This window comes from Ahaetulla prasina, chromosome 12 (assembly GCF_028640845.1).
Source record: "Ahaetulla prasina isolate Xishuangbanna chromosome 12, ASM2864084v1, whole genome shotgun sequence".
Lineage (NCBI taxonomy): Eukaryota > Metazoa > Chordata > Lepidosauria > Squamata > Colubridae > Ahaetulla > Ahaetulla prasina.
This window is the reverse complement of record NC_080550.1, coordinates 1,560,499-1,581,744: the sequence shown is the minus strand read 5'-3', so window position 1 is coordinate 1,581,744 and position 21,246 is coordinate 1,560,499. Positions and strand designations below refer to the sequence as shown.

The 21,246-nt window shown below is 46.8% G+C and overlaps 1 protein-coding gene across 8 annotated transcripts in view; it reads left to right on the top strand.

Moving 5' to 3' along the window:
• Window positions 1–21,246, top strand: part of LOC131184258 (zinc finger protein 469-like) — a 272,266-nt gene that overhangs the window by 148,784 nt on the left and 102,236 nt on the right. For all 8 annotated transcript variants that reach the window (XM_058155369.1, XM_058155368.1, XM_058155362.1 and 5 more), the window contains one exon: window positions 16,099–16,169. The gene's annotated coding sequence lies outside the window, so the exon portion shown is untranslated. The remainder of the gene's footprint in view (window positions 1–16,098; window positions 16,170–21,246) is intronic.

Below are 21,246 nucleotides of genomic sequence, written 5' to 3'. Positions count from 1 at the left end.
AATGAATGGGTCTCTTGAGTGGGAGCTCCAAGGAGAAGCTTTGCCCACTGGGTCTCACTCCTGGTGGGCCACTGATCTCTTTCAAACGTCATCTTTTAGGAAGACAATTAGTGATGTTTTAAATATATTAGATATGAGTAGGTTAGGCTAAAAGAATGGACTGCTCCATCCGCACATCAAAAGCCTCACCACAGAAATGTTTTCTGAACCTGGGACTTCTCCAGCATGAACAGAGAGGAGGAAGGGGGTCAAGCTATTTTCCAAGGCACCTGAAGGCCAGACAAGGAATAATGGATGGAAGCTGATCAAGGAGAGATTCAACCTGGAAATGAGGAGAAATTTTCTGACAGTGAGAACAATCAACCCGTGGAACAGAAATGGCCTTTGGAAGTTGTGGGAGCTTCATCACTGGAGGCCTTCAAGAAGAGATTGGACTGCCATTTGTCTGAAATGGTGTAGGGTCTCCTGCTTGGACGGGGGGTGCGGGGGTTTGGACTAAATGACCTACAAGGTCCCGTCCAACTTTGGTAATCTGTAATCTGAACACATGTTGTCTGCTTGGGAAAAAGACTGGGCCCTTCATGCCATGCTTTGCTACCTACCAGAGGATTATGAGGTTTGTCAGAGACTGACAAAGCTCACCTAGGAATGCGCAGGTATATTCATCCTCTCTCTCTCTCTCTCTCTCCCCCTCCCTCCCTCCCCCCTCTTTCTTTCTCTCTTTCTCTCTTTCTTTCTTTCTTTCCTTCTTTCCTTCTTTCTTTTCTCGGGGCATCTGTGGTTGTGTGAATAGAAGCGCCTCCAGGAAGCAGGGACCTCTGTCTCTATGAGCGGATCATTGTTCAAGGGAGATCTTTGTTCCTGCCAGCGTCCCTGGCTTTGCTCTGAGTCCTAAGTGGAAGCAAATGGTTTTGAAGAAATGAAATGTACAGTTCTATTTTCCTCCCATTAAAAATACGTTTTATTGCTTTGCTTTTGCCGGAGATAAAGGAATGTTCTGCATTTGTTCCTCATTTAGCAGCCCAGAAGCCCGTCAACAAACAAACAAACACCTAAATGGGCCTCTCGCAACACACAATGATGGGGAGCTTGCCAGTCCTTCTGAATCCAAGAACGAGGACAATGGCTACTTTCTCCTGGCTCGAATATTGGGGTTTCAAGCTCATCCTTCTGCTGCACTCTTTCAAGGATCTCTCTGTTCACACCGGGTGGAGCTATTGCACATCTGCATTCCGGTTCCATGATTTGAGATGGAATCTGCTGTTGATCTCACCCATTCCTAAGAGGTCTGTAAGGGGCGTGCATAAGTGCACCTGCATGGCTTCCGTCCCTGTCCTAATATTCCTTTTTACCCTTATTCTTTTTATATATTCAAATTACTGTATGTTTATACTTTTACCTGTTATTTTATGCTTGACAAATAAAAAAATAAAACAAGCCTTACACGGACCTAGGTCAGATATCCCGCCATTTAGTCATTTTGTTGTGGTGTGCGTAGTCTGCTGGGGGTGTTGGTAATCTCTGGTTTTGTAGCGTAGCACAACTGGTGAACCTGGCTGTTGTACTTAGTCAGCCAACTGCATTTTACACAACCCGTGGCTACATGCAACAGGTGAACTAAGCCGCTGAAGGAGACCATCGGCTCATCTAGTCTGACCTTCCTGAATTAGCATTTTTATACCTTTCTTATGGACGCTGAAGGCTGAACCTTAACCGAACCTTGGACCTTTGCCATGAAAGCCCAAAGCATTTCAAGACTGCCAAAGTCCATCTCCCATCACTAACCTTCCAGGTGGTGTTGATGCTCAGTCTTGCAAGGTAGTGTCTTGCCGGGACTCAGCTGAGCTTCTCTTGTCTGGCCTCTTGCATTCTGTGGGGAAAACCTCGTTTGTTTTCTCGGAGGAGTTCTCTCCTACCGCTGCTCTCAGGTGTCTGGGTTTTTATCTGGCCAGTCTTGGAGAGCTTTGCCTGTCTATTGTGGTGCAGTGAAGAAGAATTCACGATGACTGGCCATCTGCAGACGTGCATGAGGAGAGCTGCTAGCTTAGATTTAGAAAGAACAAGAAAGAGATGAGTATCCCAGAACAAGAATGGATGGCAGTTTGGCAATGGAGAGAAAAATGGCTCTTAAGCAGATCCAGTTCTCGGATTTAGCCTTGGGTTGCCTCATGCAGTTGCTGGTCTTTTGTAAGGCTCAGACATATTGTGAAGGCATGGTTTGTCCAAGCAACCTTTGTTGAATAACCCACAGTAACTGCTTTGCCCACTTTATTCAATTTACATTGAGCCTGTGGCAGGGGTGAAATGTAAAATGTGTTACTACCGGTTCTGTGGGTGTGGCTTGGAGGTGGTGGGGGTAATGTGGTTGGTTGGGCGTGGCCAACTTTTTTTTTTACCTTTAAAAGCATTTTTTCTACAACCTCTTCAGCCGAAGAAGTTATTTAAAAAATGCTTTTAAAAGCCTCTGACAATCCCAGCTGGGCTGTGCGATCATCAGAGGCTTTTTTTTTTTACTTTTAAAAGCATTTTTTCTACAACCTCTTCAGCCGAAGAAGTTATTTAAAAAATGCTTTTAAAAGCCTCTGACAATCCCAGCTGGGCTGTGCGATCATCAGAGGCTTTTTTTTTTTACTTTTAAAAGCATTTTTTTTCAGCCGAAGGAAAAAATGCTTTAAAAAGTAAAAAAGAAAACACCTCTGATGATCGCGTGGCTCAGCTGGGGGCAGGGATTTTTGCTTCCAGTTCTCCGAACCATCCGCCGCCATCGCTACTGGATCGGGCGATCCGGTCTGAACCGGGAGCATTTCACCCCTGGCCCGTGGCCTGCTCAGATAGACAGGCCACATGATGGCTTAAGACCTGGGGCAGCATCTACCAGGCTGTGTTGTTTTGGCTGGTTCCTTGGCTAAGCTCAAGAAGGGGTCAGTGTCGGCTTTAGTGCTGGGGTGGGATACCAGCCTTGGGAATAAGCAACCTTGTCAGGGGGGGTGTCCCAAGGGGAGCCTGTGCGATTGGTTGCGCTGTGTTTAGATGGATGTTCTCCTGCAATCTTGCTCTCATTTCTTTCTTTCAAAAGAGCTTTAACAGTTGTGATATTGTTTTAATTGTGGCTTGGATGCTGCTCAGAGCCACGTTCAGCAAGATATTTGCTAAATAAATCAAGGAATACCACCAGAGAATCCCAGGGCTGCAAACGAGACAGGAAGTGGCAAATCCCCTCCCCCCCCTTACCCAAAAAAGGAGGAAACAATGCGAATAAGTTCAGGAGTTGAACTGCACTAGGAAGAGATTTTACTGTCTTGCTTTCTTCTGAAAAAATTAAGAGTGGGGGGGAGGAACCCCCAGTTTTCCAAAACTTCTGACAGGGGCAGATGCAACTCTTATTCCTTGCATATTCCTCCACATGTGAACTTCTGAATCACGTCTGGTGGAATCAGCTTGAAGAAGAAGCTGCTGCTCTGTTGGGACTCTCCGTCTTAATTCAGTTTAGGGCTCCCCCTGCACCCTAAAAGCAGCTTTTCCTCAGAGTATTTCAAACGTCAACTCCAACCCCCAATCTCCTTGCTGGAAGAAGGAGCTGCTGTGTATTGGTTCTCCTCTCCTCAAGGTGGACCTTCTGGGGAAGGAGCCGGGTCTTCGGGCTGCAGCAGCCCCCTCCCCTTTGCAAGGAGGATGAGTCCTCAGGTTCTTCCTCCCAGCTGTGTCAACATGCCCCCCCCCAAGGAGAGCTCTTTGAATGCCTTTGTTTGGCTGGAGTGGAAGCTGTTGGGACACTGGCTGGGTTTGACCTGGACAGCTGCGTCTTCTGAGGAGTCGCCAAACAATGGGAGTCGGAGCTGCCAGGATCTGCTGGCCAAAAGACCTGCACGCCTCTTCCATCCTCAATGCAAAGAGAATCTGGCACATCAAAGGGAAGGCCAGGGCACAAGAAGAGGGCACCATCATGGAGGCTGAGGCCAAACACCCTGATTCACTGGCCATTGTTTTGGGAGATCTAAACAAGGCAAACTTAAGGAAAGAGCTACCAAAATACTTTCAGCATGTCAATTGTCCCACCAGAGGCAAGAATACTCTAGACCATTGCTACACAATACTAAAAGATGCTTATCGGTCTTTACCACGTGCAGCTGTAGGACACTGATCATTGCATGATTCACCTTGTACCTGCTTACAGGCAAAGACTTAAAGCCACAAAACCAATAATTAAATCAGTGAAGACCTGGACGGAGGAATCAAAATTAAAGCTACAGGCATGTTTTGACTGCACTGATTGGAATATTTTTAAAGATACCTCTGCAGACCTGGATGAACTCACAGATACTGTAACATCATATGTCAGCTTCTGTGAAGACCTATGTGTACCTACAAGGAACTTGCGAATATACAGTAACAACAAACCTTGGTTTACACCTAAACTTAAGCAGCTACGACATTCCAAAGAGGAAGCCTACAGAAAAGGTGATAAAATGCTGTACAATCAGGCCAGAAATGCACTAACAAGGGAGATCAGAGCAGCAAAAAGAAGCTACTCTGAAAAGCTAAAGAATCAGTTTTCAGCAAATGAACCAGCAAACATGTGGAAAACTCTTAAAAATATCACCGGCTATGGCAAACCTCCTTCCCAGGCTGAAGGTAATCAACAACTGGCAGATGACCTGAATGAGTTTTACTGCAGGTTTGAAAGGAAACTACAGCCACCTATCTCCACAACCCCCATCTCAGACACACCAACAACAGCCAAGCCTCCTACAACTGACCCCATTTCATTGGGTTCACAACCCCTAGTGATCACAGAAAAAGAAGTGCAGGACCTATTTCACAGACAAAAGCCAGGAAAAGCTCCAGGCCCAGACAAGATAACTCCTTCTTGCTTAAAAGTCTGTGCTGACCAATTGGCCCCCATCTTCACCCATATTTTCAATAAATCACTAGAGATGTGTTATGTTCCTTCTTGCTTCAAACGCTCTACCATCATCCCAGTGCCGAAGAAGCCCACCATCAAGGAACTGAATGACTACAGACCAGTTGCTCTAACATCTGTAGTCATGAAAACCTTTGAAAGGCTAGTGCTTTCCTACTTGAAAACCATCATGGATCCACTGTTAGACCCCTTGCAATTTGCATACCGAGCAAATAGATCAACAGATGATGCTGTTAATATGGCTCTGCACTACATCCTACAACATCTTGAGTCTCCAAAGACCTATGCAAGGGTCCTCTTTGTAGACTTTAGTTCAGCATTCAATACCATCATTCCAGACACTCTTCTAACTAAGCTAAACCAGCTACAGGTACTGGAACAGACTTGTAAGTGGATCACAAGCTTCCTAACAAACAGGAAGCAGCAGGTGAAGCTAAGCAAGATCACATCAAATACCTGTACAATTAGCACAGGGGGCCCCCGCCAAGGCTGTGTGCTCTCCCTACTTCTCTTCTCCCTGTATACCAATGACTGCATCTCCAATGATCCATCTGTTAAGCTACTGAAGTTCGCAGATGACACAACAGTGACTGGTCTCATTTGAGACAATGACGAATCCGCATATAGACGAGAGGTCGAAGGACTAGCCTTGTGGTGCAACCAAAACAATCTGGAACTGAACACACTCAAAACCGTAGAAATGGTGGTAGACTTTAGGAGAAACCCTTCCATACTTCCACCTCTCACAATACTAGACAACACAGTATCAACAGTAGAAACCTTTAAATTTCTAGGTTCTATCATATCGCAAGATCTAAAATGGACAGCTAACATCAAAACATCATCAAAAAAGGACAACAAAGAATGTTCTTTCTGCGCCAACTCAGTAAGCTCAAACTGCCCAAGGAGCTGCTGATTCAGTTCTACAGAGGAATTATTGAGTCTGTCATTTGCACCTCTATAACTGTCTGGTTCGGTTCTGCAACCCAACAAGAAAAACACAGACTTCGGAGGATAATTAGAACTGCAGAAAAAATAATTGCTACCAACCTGCCTTCCATTGAGGACCTGTATACTGCACGAATCAAGAAGAGGGCCGTGAAAATATTTACAGACCCCTCGCATCCTGGACATAAACTGTTTCAACTACTACCCTCAAAACGACACTATAGAGCACTGCACATCAGAACAACTAGACACAAGAACAGTTTTTTCCCGAAGGCCATCCCTCTGCTAAACAAATAATTCCATCAACACTGTCAAACTATTTACTGAATCTGCACTACTATTAATCTTCTCATAGTTCCCATCACCAATCTCTTTCCACTTATGACTGTATGACTATAACTTGTTGCTGGCAATCCTTATGATTTATATTGATATATTGACCATCAATTGTGTTGTAAGTGTTGTACCTTGATGAACGTATTTTTTCTTTTATGTACGCTGAGAGCATATGCACAAGACAAATTCCTTGTGTGTCCAATCACACTTGGCCAATAAAAATTCTATTCTATTCTATTCTATTCTATTCTATTCTATTCTATTCTATTCTATTCTCATCTGCCCGTCCCAGAATCTTCTCAAAGAAGCTACTCCAACTCTGGATGGCCTGGTCTCCACCAGCTTATACATGAAATGTTCTCTTCTTGTGCCTCTCCTGAAAAGGTGCAGCTTGTATTTTTCTACTGGCAACATGGAAAAACTTCTGCGTGCTGTGGGGCAGGTGGAGGTCTTCTTCTATATGGTATGTTGAGCCTACACCAGAGACCAATCAATGAAGGCTGCCTTCAAGCTAGTTCAAATCTCTTGCACTCGGTTGCCCATACTTTTTGTATTTATTTATTTGTCAATCATATATAAGATAAAAGGTAAAAGTATAAACATAATTTGGATACATGAAAAGAGCAAGTAAAAAAGGAATATTAGGACAGGGAATATTAGTCACACAGGCGCACTTATGCACGCCCCTTAAAGACCTCTTAGAAATGGGGTGAGGTCAACAGTAGACAGTTTAAGCTTAAAGTTTTGGGGGTTTGGGGAAGAAACTACAGAGTCAGGTAGTGCATTCCAGGCATTGACCACTCTGTTGCTGAAGTCATATTTTCTGCAATCGAGTTTGGAGCAGTTTACCTTGAGTTTGTATCTATTATTGCTCCTGTATTGTTGTGGTTGAAGCTGAAGTAGTCATTGACAGGTAGGAGATTGTGGTAGATAATTTTATGTACTATGCTTAGGTCAGATTGAAGTCTGCGTAGTTCTAAGTTCTCAAAGCCCAAAATTTGGAGTCTGGTGGGATAAGGTATTTTATTGCGAGCAGAAGAATGGAGGACTCTTCTTGTAAAATATCTCTGGACTCTCTTCATTGTATTTATGTCCAATATGCAGTGCGGGTTCCAGACAGATGAGCTGCATTCAAGAATTGGTCTAGCAAATATTTTGTATGCTCTAGTTAGTAGTACAATATTACCAGAGAAGAAGCTACACAAGATTAGGTTAACAACTCTTAGTGCCTTTTTGGCAATGTTGTTACAGTGGGCTCTGGCACTTAGATCTTTAGAAATGAATACTACAATGTACAAGCTAGTACTTTCTCGTACTAGCTAAAAAAGATACACAGAAGAAGTTCACAATACACCTCTCACTTAGCTGATAGATTGGGTGATAAAGATGACACTGTTCATGATTCCGAAGGATTTTTAGAAGGGATGACCCTTTGTTATCTGGGCAGAGAAAGGAAGGGGCAAAAAGGGAAGCCTCCTCTTCCAGCGTCATCTTAGTTGTGCAAAATTTGCACCTGCAGGCCAGTTGCACGGTCTGTGGATTGATCAAGATACCTGAAGCCGTTGCCTCTCCTACAAACCGGCCTGGAGAAGAATTTCAGAGAATGGCAGCCTCTCTCCAGAAACAGGATCTTCATCTGATACTAACCCCATTAGTTTTGGGGCACTTGCCAAAAATAATGCGAGTTTTGCTTGCAAGTCATCTTGCCCATCAATCTGAGTTTTATTTTTGAGCTTCCTTTGTTTAGTCAGTATGAGGTCCCCTTCTGCAGCCTATTGCGTTCGGTTGTCTTGTTTGTATTGTGCTGGCCTGACACACCAATGTGCTTTTTATGATAACCATAAACTGGACATCATTGGGAGGATTCGGGCAGATGGCAGATGGACTGCGATGTCCTATAACCCTTTGAGTTGAACTTGGGGCCTTTTTTACCTTCCTGGACTATCCCATTTTTAAAGGGAAAATGAATAAGGCCAGAAACTGGTGGAGTTTGTTTATTTTCTATGCATTTATTCATTAAATGTATATATTCCCGTCTCACTGCCCAAAGCTATTCTGGAAGGCTGGAGTTGCTTTGGGTTTTTCAGCACAGTATGTTTAAACCTGGAGATGCATTTCAGCCATTAGGAAAATCCCAATTTTTTTCTCTAAGAATCTGGGCCATGTGGAAGGACAATTCATTGTGGGCCGAAAAGCAAAGCTGAAGAAGGACTTATTCTCATCTGATAACCTACCTAGAGGATTTATCTGTAGTGCCTTTCGGCCCACTGGGCATTGCTAGCTGTTCTGTGGCATTTTGAGGCTTGCTTGTCTGAATATAAGATTGCATCCTACCCATTTTCTGTCTTCTTAGGTTGGGGGCTCTAATGGTACCAGGTGGGTGCCAAGGTTTTGACTCAACAAGGACGCTTGGGATAAGGAGGGAAAAAGCTGCTGGTATATTGAGTGTGTTCCTGCTCTTGTGTCTCTAGTAGGTCTGCCCAGCTGGGTAAATATAACTTGAAGGGCTCCCAAGACTCTCAGTGTGTTAGGCTGCAATCGGCTGCATATTTGGCTCTTCCACTCCTGAGTAAACATGTGTGGCCTTCTGTTGCAAGGAGTAAAGCTTTTGTACTTTGAAAGGGCCATCCTGGCTGGGGGCAACGGGAAGTGAGCATCCAGCTCAGGGAGAGGAAATGCCAGGTTTCAGAATAACAGAGTTGGCAGGGATCTTGGAGGTCTTCTAGTCCAACCCCTTGCTCAAGCAGGAAGTTCTATGCCGTTTCGGCAAGTGGCTGTCCAGTCTCTTCTTAAAAGCCTCCAGTGATGGAGCACCTACAATGAACCATTAGTTAATTGTCCTCACTGTCAGGAAGTTTCTCCTTAATTCCAGATTGCTTCTCTCCTTGATTAGTTTTCATCTCTTGCTTCTTCTCCTGCCTTCTGGTGCTTTGGATAATAGTTTGTCCCCCTCTTTTTTGGGGCAGTCTTCAAATCTGGAGGCTTTCAAGAAAAGACTGAACTGCCACTTTTTCAGAAATGGTTTAGGGTCTCCTGCTTGGGTGGGGGGTTGGACTAGATGACCTACAAGGTCCCTTCCAACTCTGATAATCTGTAAAATATTGGAATATTGCTATCATGTCACCCTTATTCTGTCTTCTCATTAAACTAGCCTACAATCGTTCCAGCCCCCTAATCATCTTGGTTGCTCTTCTCGGCACGCTTTCTAGAGTCTCAACATCTTTTTTTATATCCCGGTTACCCAAATGCATTATTCCAAGCGTGGTCTTACCAAGGCCTTATAAGCAGGGGTGAAATCCAGCAGGTTCTGGCAGGTTCTGGAGAACCGGTAGTGGAAATTTTGAGCAGTTCAGAGAACTGGTAGTGGAAATTTTGAGTAGTTTGGAGAACTGGCAAATACCACCTCTGGCTGGTCCCAGAGTGGGGTGGGAATGGAGATTTTGCAGTATCCTTCTTCTACCACACCCACCAAACCATGCCCACCAAGCCACACCATGCCCACCAAGCTATGCCCACAGAACCAGTATTTTAAAAAATTGGATTTCACCACTGCTTATAAGGCGGTACTAACCCTTTCATCGGAGCCTTGATTCAGTCAGGACCTCCTCATCAGGCTAGCAAGAAGGAAGCCGGCTTGGGAGGAGAAAAGCAAGCCAGCCTTTGAATAGGCCCATGTTTGGGTTTTCTTTGTCCCTCTTGCTTTAGCAACATGTGGAGAAGAAGATTAGAGGGTGCTTCAGCCTCCGTTGCCTGTTGAGGTCAGGACAGGAGGTGGAGAAGCCAGCCTCTCTCTCTCCTCTCCTTTCTCTCTCTCTCTCTCTCTCTCTTGTTTTGTTTCTTGTTGCAGCAACTTCCTTCAGCATTTCCTTGACATTTTCTCTCAGGAGCAAACTGAAAAACAAAACCCACAAACGCACTTGGGCCGGAGTGTGCCTTGCCCCTCCTGGTGTGTCCTCAGATGGAATCTTATTTAGTGTGTCTGCTTGTTTGGGAGACAGGAACGGGTCACGCTTGAAGGTTGGAAGTGCTGTTTGAGCCTGGCCAGTCATTGGGTTGTGGTTGCCATTTTAACTTCTAGATTGGAGGTATTATCAGCTGCCCATCATCTTTTTGGAACTGGGTGGCCTTAGAGAATCCATAAATTAGTAAATGCAGTTATTTTTGTGCTTGCACAATTGGGCTTAGACTCGCCATGTGCTGTTTTATTGGCTTTCCAAGGCTGAAGGAAGGAGAACGTGTGGGTGGATTCCTTGTTTGCTTGAGAGGTGTGGTGCTGGGTAAGAAACAGAATAGGCCCAGAGCAGAAATCTACACTCTGGATGGAAACACAATATTTCCGAAGAAGCAGCTGGAAGCCAGTTACGGAAGAACTTGGGAAACTAGTCGCTGGATCAGAAGAAAGCAGTAAAAATAGCTTGGCCCTGGCGAAGCCAAGAATGGACTTAATTTAGCTGGAGGGTTGCAAATTCGGCATTGCCGGAGTTTCATCGCCAGGAATCTCTTAGTGGGACCAGGCTGGGATTGAGTGATCTGGACATTGGTAGGTGAGGACGGGACCCCTTTGGCGTAAACCAGAGCTCACATCCAGGCATTTGCATCTGGTGGTTCCTTGTTATTATATTCCTGTCTTGGAGCCTTCCAGATGTTTTAAGATTGTTCCAACACAACTGAAGGGCACAAGATTGGGGCAGAGTGTGTGCTTTCTCCCTCCCATTTCCTTCCATTGCTCAGGAAAAGAGAAAATGGATGGATGGATGGATGGATGGATGATAGACAGACAGACAGACAAAAGAAATAGATTGATAGGTGTTGGATAGGATAGGATAGATAGATAGATAGATAGATAGACAGACAGACAGACAGACAGACAGACAGAAGACAGGCAGACAAGCAGATGTGTGCAGATGAGCGTGCCCCTCCCCAAAGTTTCTCCCCCTCCCCCGTCTGCCTCTGGACTGCCAGGCCCAGCGTGCCGGAAGCCCCGGCTGCTGCTGCTCTGTTGCAAAGACTTCTTTGGCAGGCCTAGTGGCAGCGAAAGGAAAATATTTTCACAGTCCCCATTCTTTGGCCCTCTGAAATATTCCATTTTCATTTTTCGTGGGATGGAAGAAGAAAAATACACAGGGCTTCAAGGGAGGGGACTCGGCCTGCTGGGGGAACGGAGCCGCCCAGCCAAACAGTGGCTGGGCTTGTCTGGCTGATGAATATCGGTCTTATTCCGCCGGCCTCTGGGGTGGACGTCGCCTGTTTCCAAAAAACCCCAGGCATGCCTAGCATTTCCCTTCCTCGGAGGTTTTTTGTTTTTTTTTTTGGGTTCAGGCTGGTCTGTGGTGTGCCATTGTCAGAAGATGCGGGTTGCATGAAAGGCGGGCTGTGTACTGGCACTTGGGGCAGCTTCTGAAGACCGGACTGGTCCTTGGCTGCACGAGAGATGCCATCCCCCCACCCCCACCACCCCCCACACAGATTGGCCACTCGGATTTTCTTTCAGGGATGCCGAAGGACGGAGGCTGAGGAGGGGAGGGATGCTGGCAGAGGAAGCTGCCAAATCACCTTCACCTTCCTGATCTTCCTTGGGCTTCCGTGTTTCCCCGGGAAGCAGGCAAGCAGCAAGCTGGGACAGAGGTGGTCATTGGAGATGTCTCCTGGACCCAGGGCTTCCCCAGGCAGCCCCCCTCCCCCACCTCTGCAGGTTTTTCCTGGTTGGGGAGGATTCCCACTCCTTTGCCTCCCCTTCCCCTCAGTCCCCCCCCCCATGGCTGGCAGAGCAGCAGTTAAGGCTTCTGTCTGTGCCACCTGGGAAGCCCCTTCCTACCACTTGCCTGGGTTTGGTCTCGTGAGTTAGAGTGGGGAGTTGTCAATCAAGGTGACCTGAACCTTGGAAAGAAGCCCCCGACCCCCACCCCAGCCCCCAGAATCAGGGCCCTCCCGAAGGGTTGGCCTGACTGGGCACTGAAAGCAGCCAGCAAGCCCTTCAGAACAATGGGGCCCCTATAGTATACCATCTCTGGAAGGTACCAGTTTGTGACACACTCTCTAAACATCCAAAGATCCTTGTATTCGAGGGATCTAGTGCTTCCTTGCTGCGTAACTAAATCTGTTTTTGCAGGAAAGAGAATCTTCCCCTCTTTTTCCCTGATCTGGGTCTATATCCCTTGCTATATCCTTCCTTCCTTCCTTCCTTCCTTCCTTCCTTCCTTCCTTCCTTCCTTCCTTCCTTCCTTCCTTCCTTCCCTCCCTCCCTCCCTCCCTCTCTCCCTTTCTCCTCCTTCCTTCCTTCCCTCCCTCCCTGCTATTTTTTGTTCTTCTCTTTCTCTTTTTCTTTTTTCCTTTCCTTTTTTCCTTCTTCCTCCCTCCCTTCTCTGCCCTGCCCTTCCCTTCCCTTCCTTTGCACAACATTAGTGGAATGGCCCAGTGTGTGTGTGGGGGGGGGGGGTGACCCTAAATTTAATTTTATTTCTGTTGCATTTAATTAAAAGTGAATGTACTTGAACCGATTCCTCTCCAGCGTTCTATTTCATAACTCCTGCCCTCCTTCTGGGATTCTCCATGGGAAGGTTTGGGAGCCCTTCCACTCCTCTGCAGCAGAAGACTGAGAGTAGCTTCCTTTATCTAGCATCCTCCCCCCCACCCTTGGCCTCTCTCTGCCCCTCCTTGTCCCCCTCCCCCCAACATCTCTGCCTGATGGGTATCCAGTGTCTCTTTCTGGGTGTGGGTGCAGGAAGCCTCCCTGCGTCCTCTCGAAAGTGCTAAGCTGCAGATCAGCATTTAAGCCCCGTGTGGCACGGTGCCAGCTATGAAAAGTCCTTGGCCCCGGCGTTGAGTTTCAGCCAGATGTGGCAGGACTGGCAAGTTTAGCAGACACGTGGGGCCCGAGGTGCTGGCAGGACGGAGCTGGCAGGGATTCGGCATTGGGGGCTAAGCAGCAGGCACTGCCCGGCTGAGTAGCCTGGCAGGATTAATTTGGAAGACTCAACAGCAGAGCAAAGAGGCTGGGCGGAGGAGAGGCAGCCTGGTCGCCTGCACCGTTTCCCTGGCAGAGACGGGACTGGGTGCTGTAGATTCAAGGGCTGCTTTTCAAGGGGAGAGGTGATAAAAGAAAAGCAAAAGTGGGCTTGCATCAAATTATTTGGGAAAATAAAAAAAGGCTTCTTTAAGTGGGAGCAGAGGAGAATTTGGATGTATGTGTGTGTGTGAGAGAGAGAGAGACAGAAACAGAGAGAGGGAGAGAGAGAGAGAGAAGGAGGGAGGGAGAGAAGGAGGGAGACACAGAGAGAGAAAGAGGGAGAGAGGGGGAAAGAAACAGGGAGAGAGGGAGGGAGAGAGAAAAGGAGGAAGGGCAGGAGGGAGAGAGGGAGAGACAAAGAGAGAAACAGAGGGAGGGAGAGTAGGAGGGAGAAACAGAGTGGGAGAGAGGGAGAGAAATGGATCATATAAAACAGAAGTTCCCTTCTGCAAAATGTTTTTGAAGGTTGTAAATCTGTAAAGGTGCATTCTTTTTTAAGCACAAGCAACCTTCAGAAGCATTTTGCAGAATGGCTGTTCTTTTCTTTGTATGTTTTGAGAGCCCAGTCCGGATTCTGGGACACCAAGCGAGGCGTGTTCCCCATCCCCTTTTAGCATCCCCTGCTAGAAGTGTCAGGTCCAGAATCTCAGGGTCTTTGCAGGGAGGGCTCAAAAGTCACCTTGATCTCTAATCCTTAACCTGGCCTGGATCCTTTCAGATTCTCCTTGCTTAGAGTTCCTGTTGCATAAATTCCATCCTTTGATGAAAGGGGACCCATATTGCATCATGCCAGAAATGCAGGGCGGGCTGGAATTAATTCCTGTCCAAAGCTGGTTGGTGGTTGTTAAACGGTGGAAAGATTACCGCAAAAGCTGTAGGAAGGAGGGGGGGCTGTTTAGGATTCTGTTTGTGGGTTCTCTCCCTCACGTCCTGTCCCGCTGCACAATCCTGAAACAAATTTGTGCCCCAGAGGTTTGAGAAGTTTGACAACTTTGACTCCTACAAAGGAGCACAATTCTCCAATTAACAGAATGACAGAATTGGAAGGGACTTTAGAGGTCTTCTAGTCCAGCCCCCTGCTCAAGCAGGAGACCTATACCAGGGTGGGGGATGGAGGGGGGGAATGTTCAACCTTGGAACTTTAAGACTGGTAGACTTAAAAGCAAGGGTTAGGAGTTGTTTTTAAGGAGACAAGCAAGGCTTAAAGTCCGCTGCAGGCTTATGGGGGAGGGAGACTCGAGGGAAGCAGAGCTTCCTTTGGAATTCCACCTAGAAGTCTTAAGTGGGCGGGAGGAATAATATCCTTTTACTTCAGTGCAATTGGTTAAATTAATGGACTGTTGCAAAAGATTTTAATCAACGGAAGATTTTTTTCCCCTGAATGGACAGCTCCATTCACGAAATCCGGGGATGGGATCCGTTTCAGGATTGTCCAGCAGGACGGTTTCATTCTTCATTCCAAACCGGGAAAGAGAGGCAGCATTCAGCTGGCTTTGTCTCCCTCTGCTGGAAATCTGCACAAACTCACAATCACACCAGACTGTTTCTCCCCAGCCTGCCTTTTCCCACTGCGGTCCAGGGTCGGTTGGTCAGAAATGGAAAGTGAAGTTGAAATAAGTCGAGTTTGGCTGAAGCATTGAAGGCTGGAAATGATGGGTGGGCGGGTGAGCCCTAGGTGGGTCTTGCTCACTGAGGCCTCCGGTATTGGTGGCTCCCATAACTAGATGAGCTGGGAATTCTGGACATTGTGTAATCCCAGTGTATTGTGAGGGAGGGGAGAGGAGATGGAGGGGAGAGAAAGGCTGGTGTGAAGGCCCCAAGTCAGAATTTCTGCCCCCTTCCGACCCACACAAAAAGACCCCAAAGGGGGAGACTCTCTGCAGCAGCGATCACCAACTGGTGGTCCGTGAGAATATTTTGGTGGTCCACAGAAAAATTATTTGCATTTTTTATATTGCACTAAATCAGGGATCCTCAAACTATGGCCCCTGGGATGGATAAATGCAATGAACGTTTGTGTTGCTGCAGAAAGTCTCCCCCTCTGGGGTCTTTTTGTGTGGGTTGGAGGGCGGGGGCAGAAATTCCAACTTGGGGTCTACTTCAGCTTCCTGGTGTGGGGCTTTGGACGAAAGCTGGAGGGAAGTGCCGCTGGTGGCGAAGAGCCGGAGGATCTTGTTCCAGTGGGACTGCATCCTGGCCTGGAACTGGCTGACCACCTCAGCCTGCTGAGCCTCCAGATGCCGGTACCTGGCCTTGCACTCCTGCAAGTCTTCCCTCTGCTTGGAAAGCCTATGCTCATAGTCCTTAGTGAGGTGCTTCTGCTGGGCCTCCTTTTTGGCCAGATCCAATTTGAACTGAGCTGTTTTGCCAACTCTTTCTCGTGGTGGCTGCTTAGCTCCAATAACTGCTTCCTGTTGGGGCCCTAAGGAGCCCGGGCGGGCAGGCGAGGAGAGGCTGGGAGGGGAGGGGCAAGTGGAGGCCAATGAGGCGCTCCTCGATGTGAGTTGGCCATGCCCACCCAGTCACATGACCACCTAGCCACACCCACCCCGCCAGTCATTAGGCAGATCATATTAGTGGTCCACTGGATTTAAAATTATGAATTTGGTGGTTCCTGAGATCCGAAAGGTTGGTGACCCCGGGTCTAGGGTCTCCTGATTGAGCAGAGGGCTGGACTAGAAGACCTCCAAGGTTCCTTCCAGCTCAATCTGATTCTGATTGAGGGCCTTTTCTGGCATGTCCAGCTGCACGGCTATGGGAGAACAGACTCCCCAACCGGCTCTTCCCAACCCCCAGCCTCTTTGGGGCTCAAAGGAGGCTGCGCTCTGTCCTGCAACCCTGGTCAATGAAAATTCCTGACATATTTTTTTTTTCACTTTCCTTGCAGCCAAGAATGGCGTCTTTCACAGGAAGTGAAGCTGAGAGCCTGCAAGAGCTGAGGGACCCACGTCTCCCAAGGTAACCTGGGTTGACCTGCAGGATCATTGGGGGGGTGGGGGGTGTCGTTTCCTTGCTTCAGAGACCCATTTTTATTCTTCCCCCTGCTCCTGTCATTCCCCCCCCCGCCATATTTTGTAACCTTCTCTTAAGTAGTCTTTGACTTACAGCCACAAATGAGCCCAAAATTTCCATCGCTAAGGGAGACATTTGCTAAGTGAATTTTGCTCCCTTTTACGACCTTCCTTGCCACGGTTGTTAAATGAATCACTGCCTTTGTTAAGCGAGTAACGGGGTTGTCGAGTGAATCCGGCTTCTCAGAAGGTCATTAAAGGGGATCACATGACACCCCCCCCCGGGAGACGCTGCGACCGTCATAAATGCGAGTCAGTGGCCAAGCATCCGAATTTTGATCACATGACCCTCAATGGTTGTAAGTGTGAAAAACGATGATAAGGCACTTTTTTCGGTGCCATTGTAACTTTTTTTTTTTTTTTATTGAAAGAGTTTTAAAAAACAAAAACATTTTCCCCCTTTTTCCCCCCTTCCAAAACCCCTTCCCCTCCTCCCCGGCTTCCGGTCAATCACAAGGTATTGTTATACATAAACCAAACATAGAATAAAATTTTCCTTCAATCCAAATAACCACATCCAAAGCTTTTCATCTCCCAACCCCTCCCATTACATAAAATAACTTTCTAATTATTCAAAGGCAATCTGATATTTCTTAATCTGATATCTGTTTTGTAGATAATCAATCCATTTTTTCTATTCAATTAAATATCTTTCCTGCGTATTGTCTTTTAAAAACGCTGAGATTTTAGCCATCTCAGCCAAATTAATGACTTTCAATATCCATTCTTCTATTGTAGGTATCTCTTCTTTCTTCCAGTATTGTCCAATCAACAGTCTTGCTGCTGTTATTAAATTCAGAATCAATTTAGTCTCAATCCCTGTACAATCCGTTATAATTCCCAAAAGGAAAAATTGTGGCAGGAACTTTATCTTCTTCTTCAGTACATTTTGAATAATCCACCAAATTCTTATCCAAAAGACCTTAATTTTCTTGCAAGTCCACCAAATATGAAAATATGTAGCGTCATCACAATCACACCTCCAACATTTCGCTTGGATATTAAGATACATACATGATAATTTTTTGGGATCTAAGTGCCATCTATGATGCCATTGTAACTTTGAATGGTCACTAAATGAACTGTTGCTAAGTCGAGGACTACCGATAAAGACTTTACCCCAAACCATCCTGCTTCTCTGCTACTTTATTCCACCTCGCCAGCTGGCTGGAAACATTTTTTTCCCCTTTCATCCTCTCTCTTTCTCTCCTCCTCCTCCTCCTCCTCTTCCCCCCTCCCCCCTTTCTATTTTTTGCAAATTAAAAAATGACAACTACCCGCCCGGGCCATTTAAAGGAGAAGAAACTGGACGTTTAAGCTGTCTAGACACCACAGAAGGGTTGGGAATGGCACTTTATAAGAGAGGAAGCAATTTTTCATAACCGTAAGCCAAAGTTTTGGAGCCCAAAAGCTTCTGTTTAACCTGCCTGGATATAATTTATGGCTTCATGAGCTTTTCTAGAAAAAGGCAGATGGAAGGGGAGCCTTCTCCTCCACCAGCAGCCCTGTGGGGGTGGGGGGGGATAGAGGTTAGAAGAGGTTTGTGATTGAGGGAAGGGAGGGCTGCTTTGATCTCCAAGGTTGCTTTCCTGGGGTGAGGAAGCGGAGGGAGGGGGAGGGGTCTTTCCCCTTCTCAACGAGCCTCCAGAAATCGTGGCCATTTCTCTTCAATTCTCCTTCTACGGGTGCAGGAGCCCATTCTGGTCAGACATCTGGCTGAGTCAGATCCTGGCCCAGAGACCTCCTACTCAGTGGTGGGATTCAGCCAGTTCGCAGCACTTCGGGAGAACCGGTTGTTAACTTTCTGAGCAGTTTGGCAAACTGGTTGTTGGAAGAAATCATTAGTGCAGAGGACCGGTTGTTAATTTACTTGAATCCCACCACTGCTCCTACTGCTGTCTATGATAGCCCAAATGCAATGAATTTGATTCGAGATGCGGTCCCACCTCACCTTTCGGGGAGGATTCAGGAAACCAGTGGTGGGTTTCAAAAGTTTATACTACCGGTTCTGTGGGCATGGCTTAGTGGGCAGGGGAAAGATACTGTAAAATCTCCATTCCCTCCCCACTCCAGGGGAAGGTTACTGCAAAATTCCCATTCCCTCCCAATCAGCTGGGACTCAGGAGGCAGAGAACAGATAGGGGCAGGGCCATTCAGAGGTGGTATTTACCGGTTCTCTGAACTACTCAAAATTTCCACTACCGGTTCTCCAGAACTGGTAAGAACCTACTGAAATCTACCTCTGATACACCCAGACCAATGGTGGGTTTCAAAAATTTTTACTACCAGTTCTGTGGGTGTGGCTTGGTGGGCGTGGCAGGGGAAGGATACTGTAAAATCTCCATTCCCTCCCCATTCCAGGGGAAGGATATTGCAAAATCCCCATTCCCTCCCGATCAGCTGATTCTTTTCTTCTTTTTTACTCCCAGTTCTCCAAACTACTCAAAATTTCCGCTACCGGTTCTGCAGAACTGGTCAGAATCTGAGGAAACCCATCTCTGCAGGAAACCACAGTTAACCAATCCAAGGTTTAACCTGAGGCCAGATGCTCAGTGGTGGGATTCAGCCAGTTCGGACCACTTTGGGAGAACCGGTTGTTAACTTTCTGAGCAGTTTGGTCAACTGGTTGTTGGAAGGAATCATTAGGGCAGAGAACCGGTTGTTAAATTATTTGAATCCAACGACTGAGGATGCTGATAAGCGAGGCCTGGTTTGGGGATGTTTTGAGCAGTGGAAGCTTCTGGGAGTTTTAGAGCAAGTTGGATCCAGAGGTTAATGGGGACAGATTTTAAAAATCGACTTTTGGGCAGGCCTTGGTGAGCAGGAAAGGGGAGAGATGCAGCTGAAGGCAAAGCTCCGGCTAGGTTTGCAGGAGGTTTGTATGAAATCATTGCCTGCAGGAATCAGGGAGATCTTCCGTGGTGCCAGAAGTCGTGGCCAGGCAGAGTGGCCTGGCCACAGATTTAGATGGGCAAGAAGCTTGCCTTCGTTCAAAGCAGATTCCTGGCCTTGGCTTCAGTCCCTCCCTCTGTTCTTTTTTTTGTTCTTTTTAAAAATTTCTGGGACCTTTTTCCTGTTTACTGTCTGTGCTTATTTCGGCCCTGTTCCCATTTTGGACAGTTTTTGGACTCCAGTGCCTGAATCTGAAGCCAAATAGTTATTTGTTTTGGTTATTTTTGCACTAATACAAAGTCTGTGATGTAACTGTTGTACATTTCTTGGATACCAACACTTCTTCTTTTTTTAACTATTTCCAAAATGTCTCCTCTTTGCAGCTTCATTCAGCCTAGCTATGATAAGGGCAGCCCTTCTGTCCTCAGTGGGCGAATCTTGGCCAGGAGTATCCTTGCAAATTTAATTTTAATTTTGATTTGAGCAGCAGCGAGCGGGCTAACCATTACCGTTTCCACTGGGGCATAAACCATGAATTGTGGTGAATGATGACAGTGGTAACTGGCTAACAGGAAGGAGGAGCCGGTGGTCTTTCTCTGCTGCCAACTCTCGCCATCTGGAATTTCATTTGGGCAAGCAAGCGTGAAAAATTTGGAATTTTTATTAAAAAGTACACAAGAAGTGATGAGTCCTCAAAGGGGCATAGGAGATTATTTGAGGGAGAGCAGAAAATACAAATAAAGTGCTTCTCCCTGATAATTGCTGACTTATTTTTAAGAGTTAAATTAATTGCTGGAAAGGAAGATTGGAGCGATGGAAACAATTTCCCCCTTGGGGCGTCTCGGAGAGAAAATTCCCCTCCTCTTCCTTTCTCCCAGGTCCCTTTTCCTCAATGCACCAGTTTGCTCAGATCCTCCACTCCTATTGTGACCCTCAATCTCAGCTCAGGACTGGCATCCGGCTGCCAGCGAAAGACAAGGGTGCCAACTCTGGAAATCGCGGGAGGAGCATTCTGGCAGGAGATAGGGAGTGGGTGGGAAGGGGGAACAGGAGCGATAGAAATCCTCCTAGTCGGGCTTAGGAAATCAAAGCCTGGAGATAAGAGATTTCACCTGACAATAAGCCTGCAGGAGGGACTCTGTCAGTCATCCATGCACAGTCACTCACGCTCTGGTTACCTCCCGCCTGGATTATTGCAATGCTCTCTACATGGGGCTCCCCTTGAGATGCACTCGGAGGCTTCAGTTGGTCCAGAATGCAGCTGCGCGGGTGATAGAGGGAGTCACGCGTAGCTCACATGTGACACCTCTCCTGCGCAGACTGCACTGGCTTCCTGTTGCCTTTCGGGTGCATTTCAAGGTCTTGATAACCACCTTTAATGCGCTCCATGGCTTGGGACCTGGGTACTTACGGGACCGCCTTCTGTTACCTCATGCCTCCCACCGACCCGTACGCTCTCACAGAGAGGGCCTTCTCAGGGTGCCGTCCGCCAGACAATGTCGGCTGGCGGCCCCCAGAGGAAGATCCTTCTCTGTGGGGGCCCCCACTCTTTGGAACGAACTCCCCCCTGGTTTACGTCAAATTCCTGACCTTCGACTTTTCGCATGAACTGAAAACATATTTGTTTGTTCGTATGGGCTTTCTTAAATTGTTTAATTTTAAATTTTAAATTTTCTCTCTGGTTTTAATTGGGGTTTTTAGATTCTTAATTCTTAATTATTTCGGCCATACTGTATAATAAGTTTTTTAATTGTATTTTAACTGTATATTGTTCTTTTTTATCCTGGCTGTACACCGCCCTGAGTCCTTCGGGAGAAGGGCGGTTTATAAATCCAATAAATAATAATAATAATAATAATCCGCTGCGCCAGGAGAAGTACCTTCTGAGGCGAAGAGAAGGGCCTGCCAAACACCCCAATTCTTCCAATGGCCCCTCTCTCCAGCTCAGCCACTTTGCTGCTCTTTCAAAGTCCTGGTTTCAGGCTGGCAATCCGTAGCTCAGATTCAGTCTCTCCTTAGCTAGGATAGGCTGAGCCATAGTTAACCAAGGCGTGGTTCATGGCATAAATTAA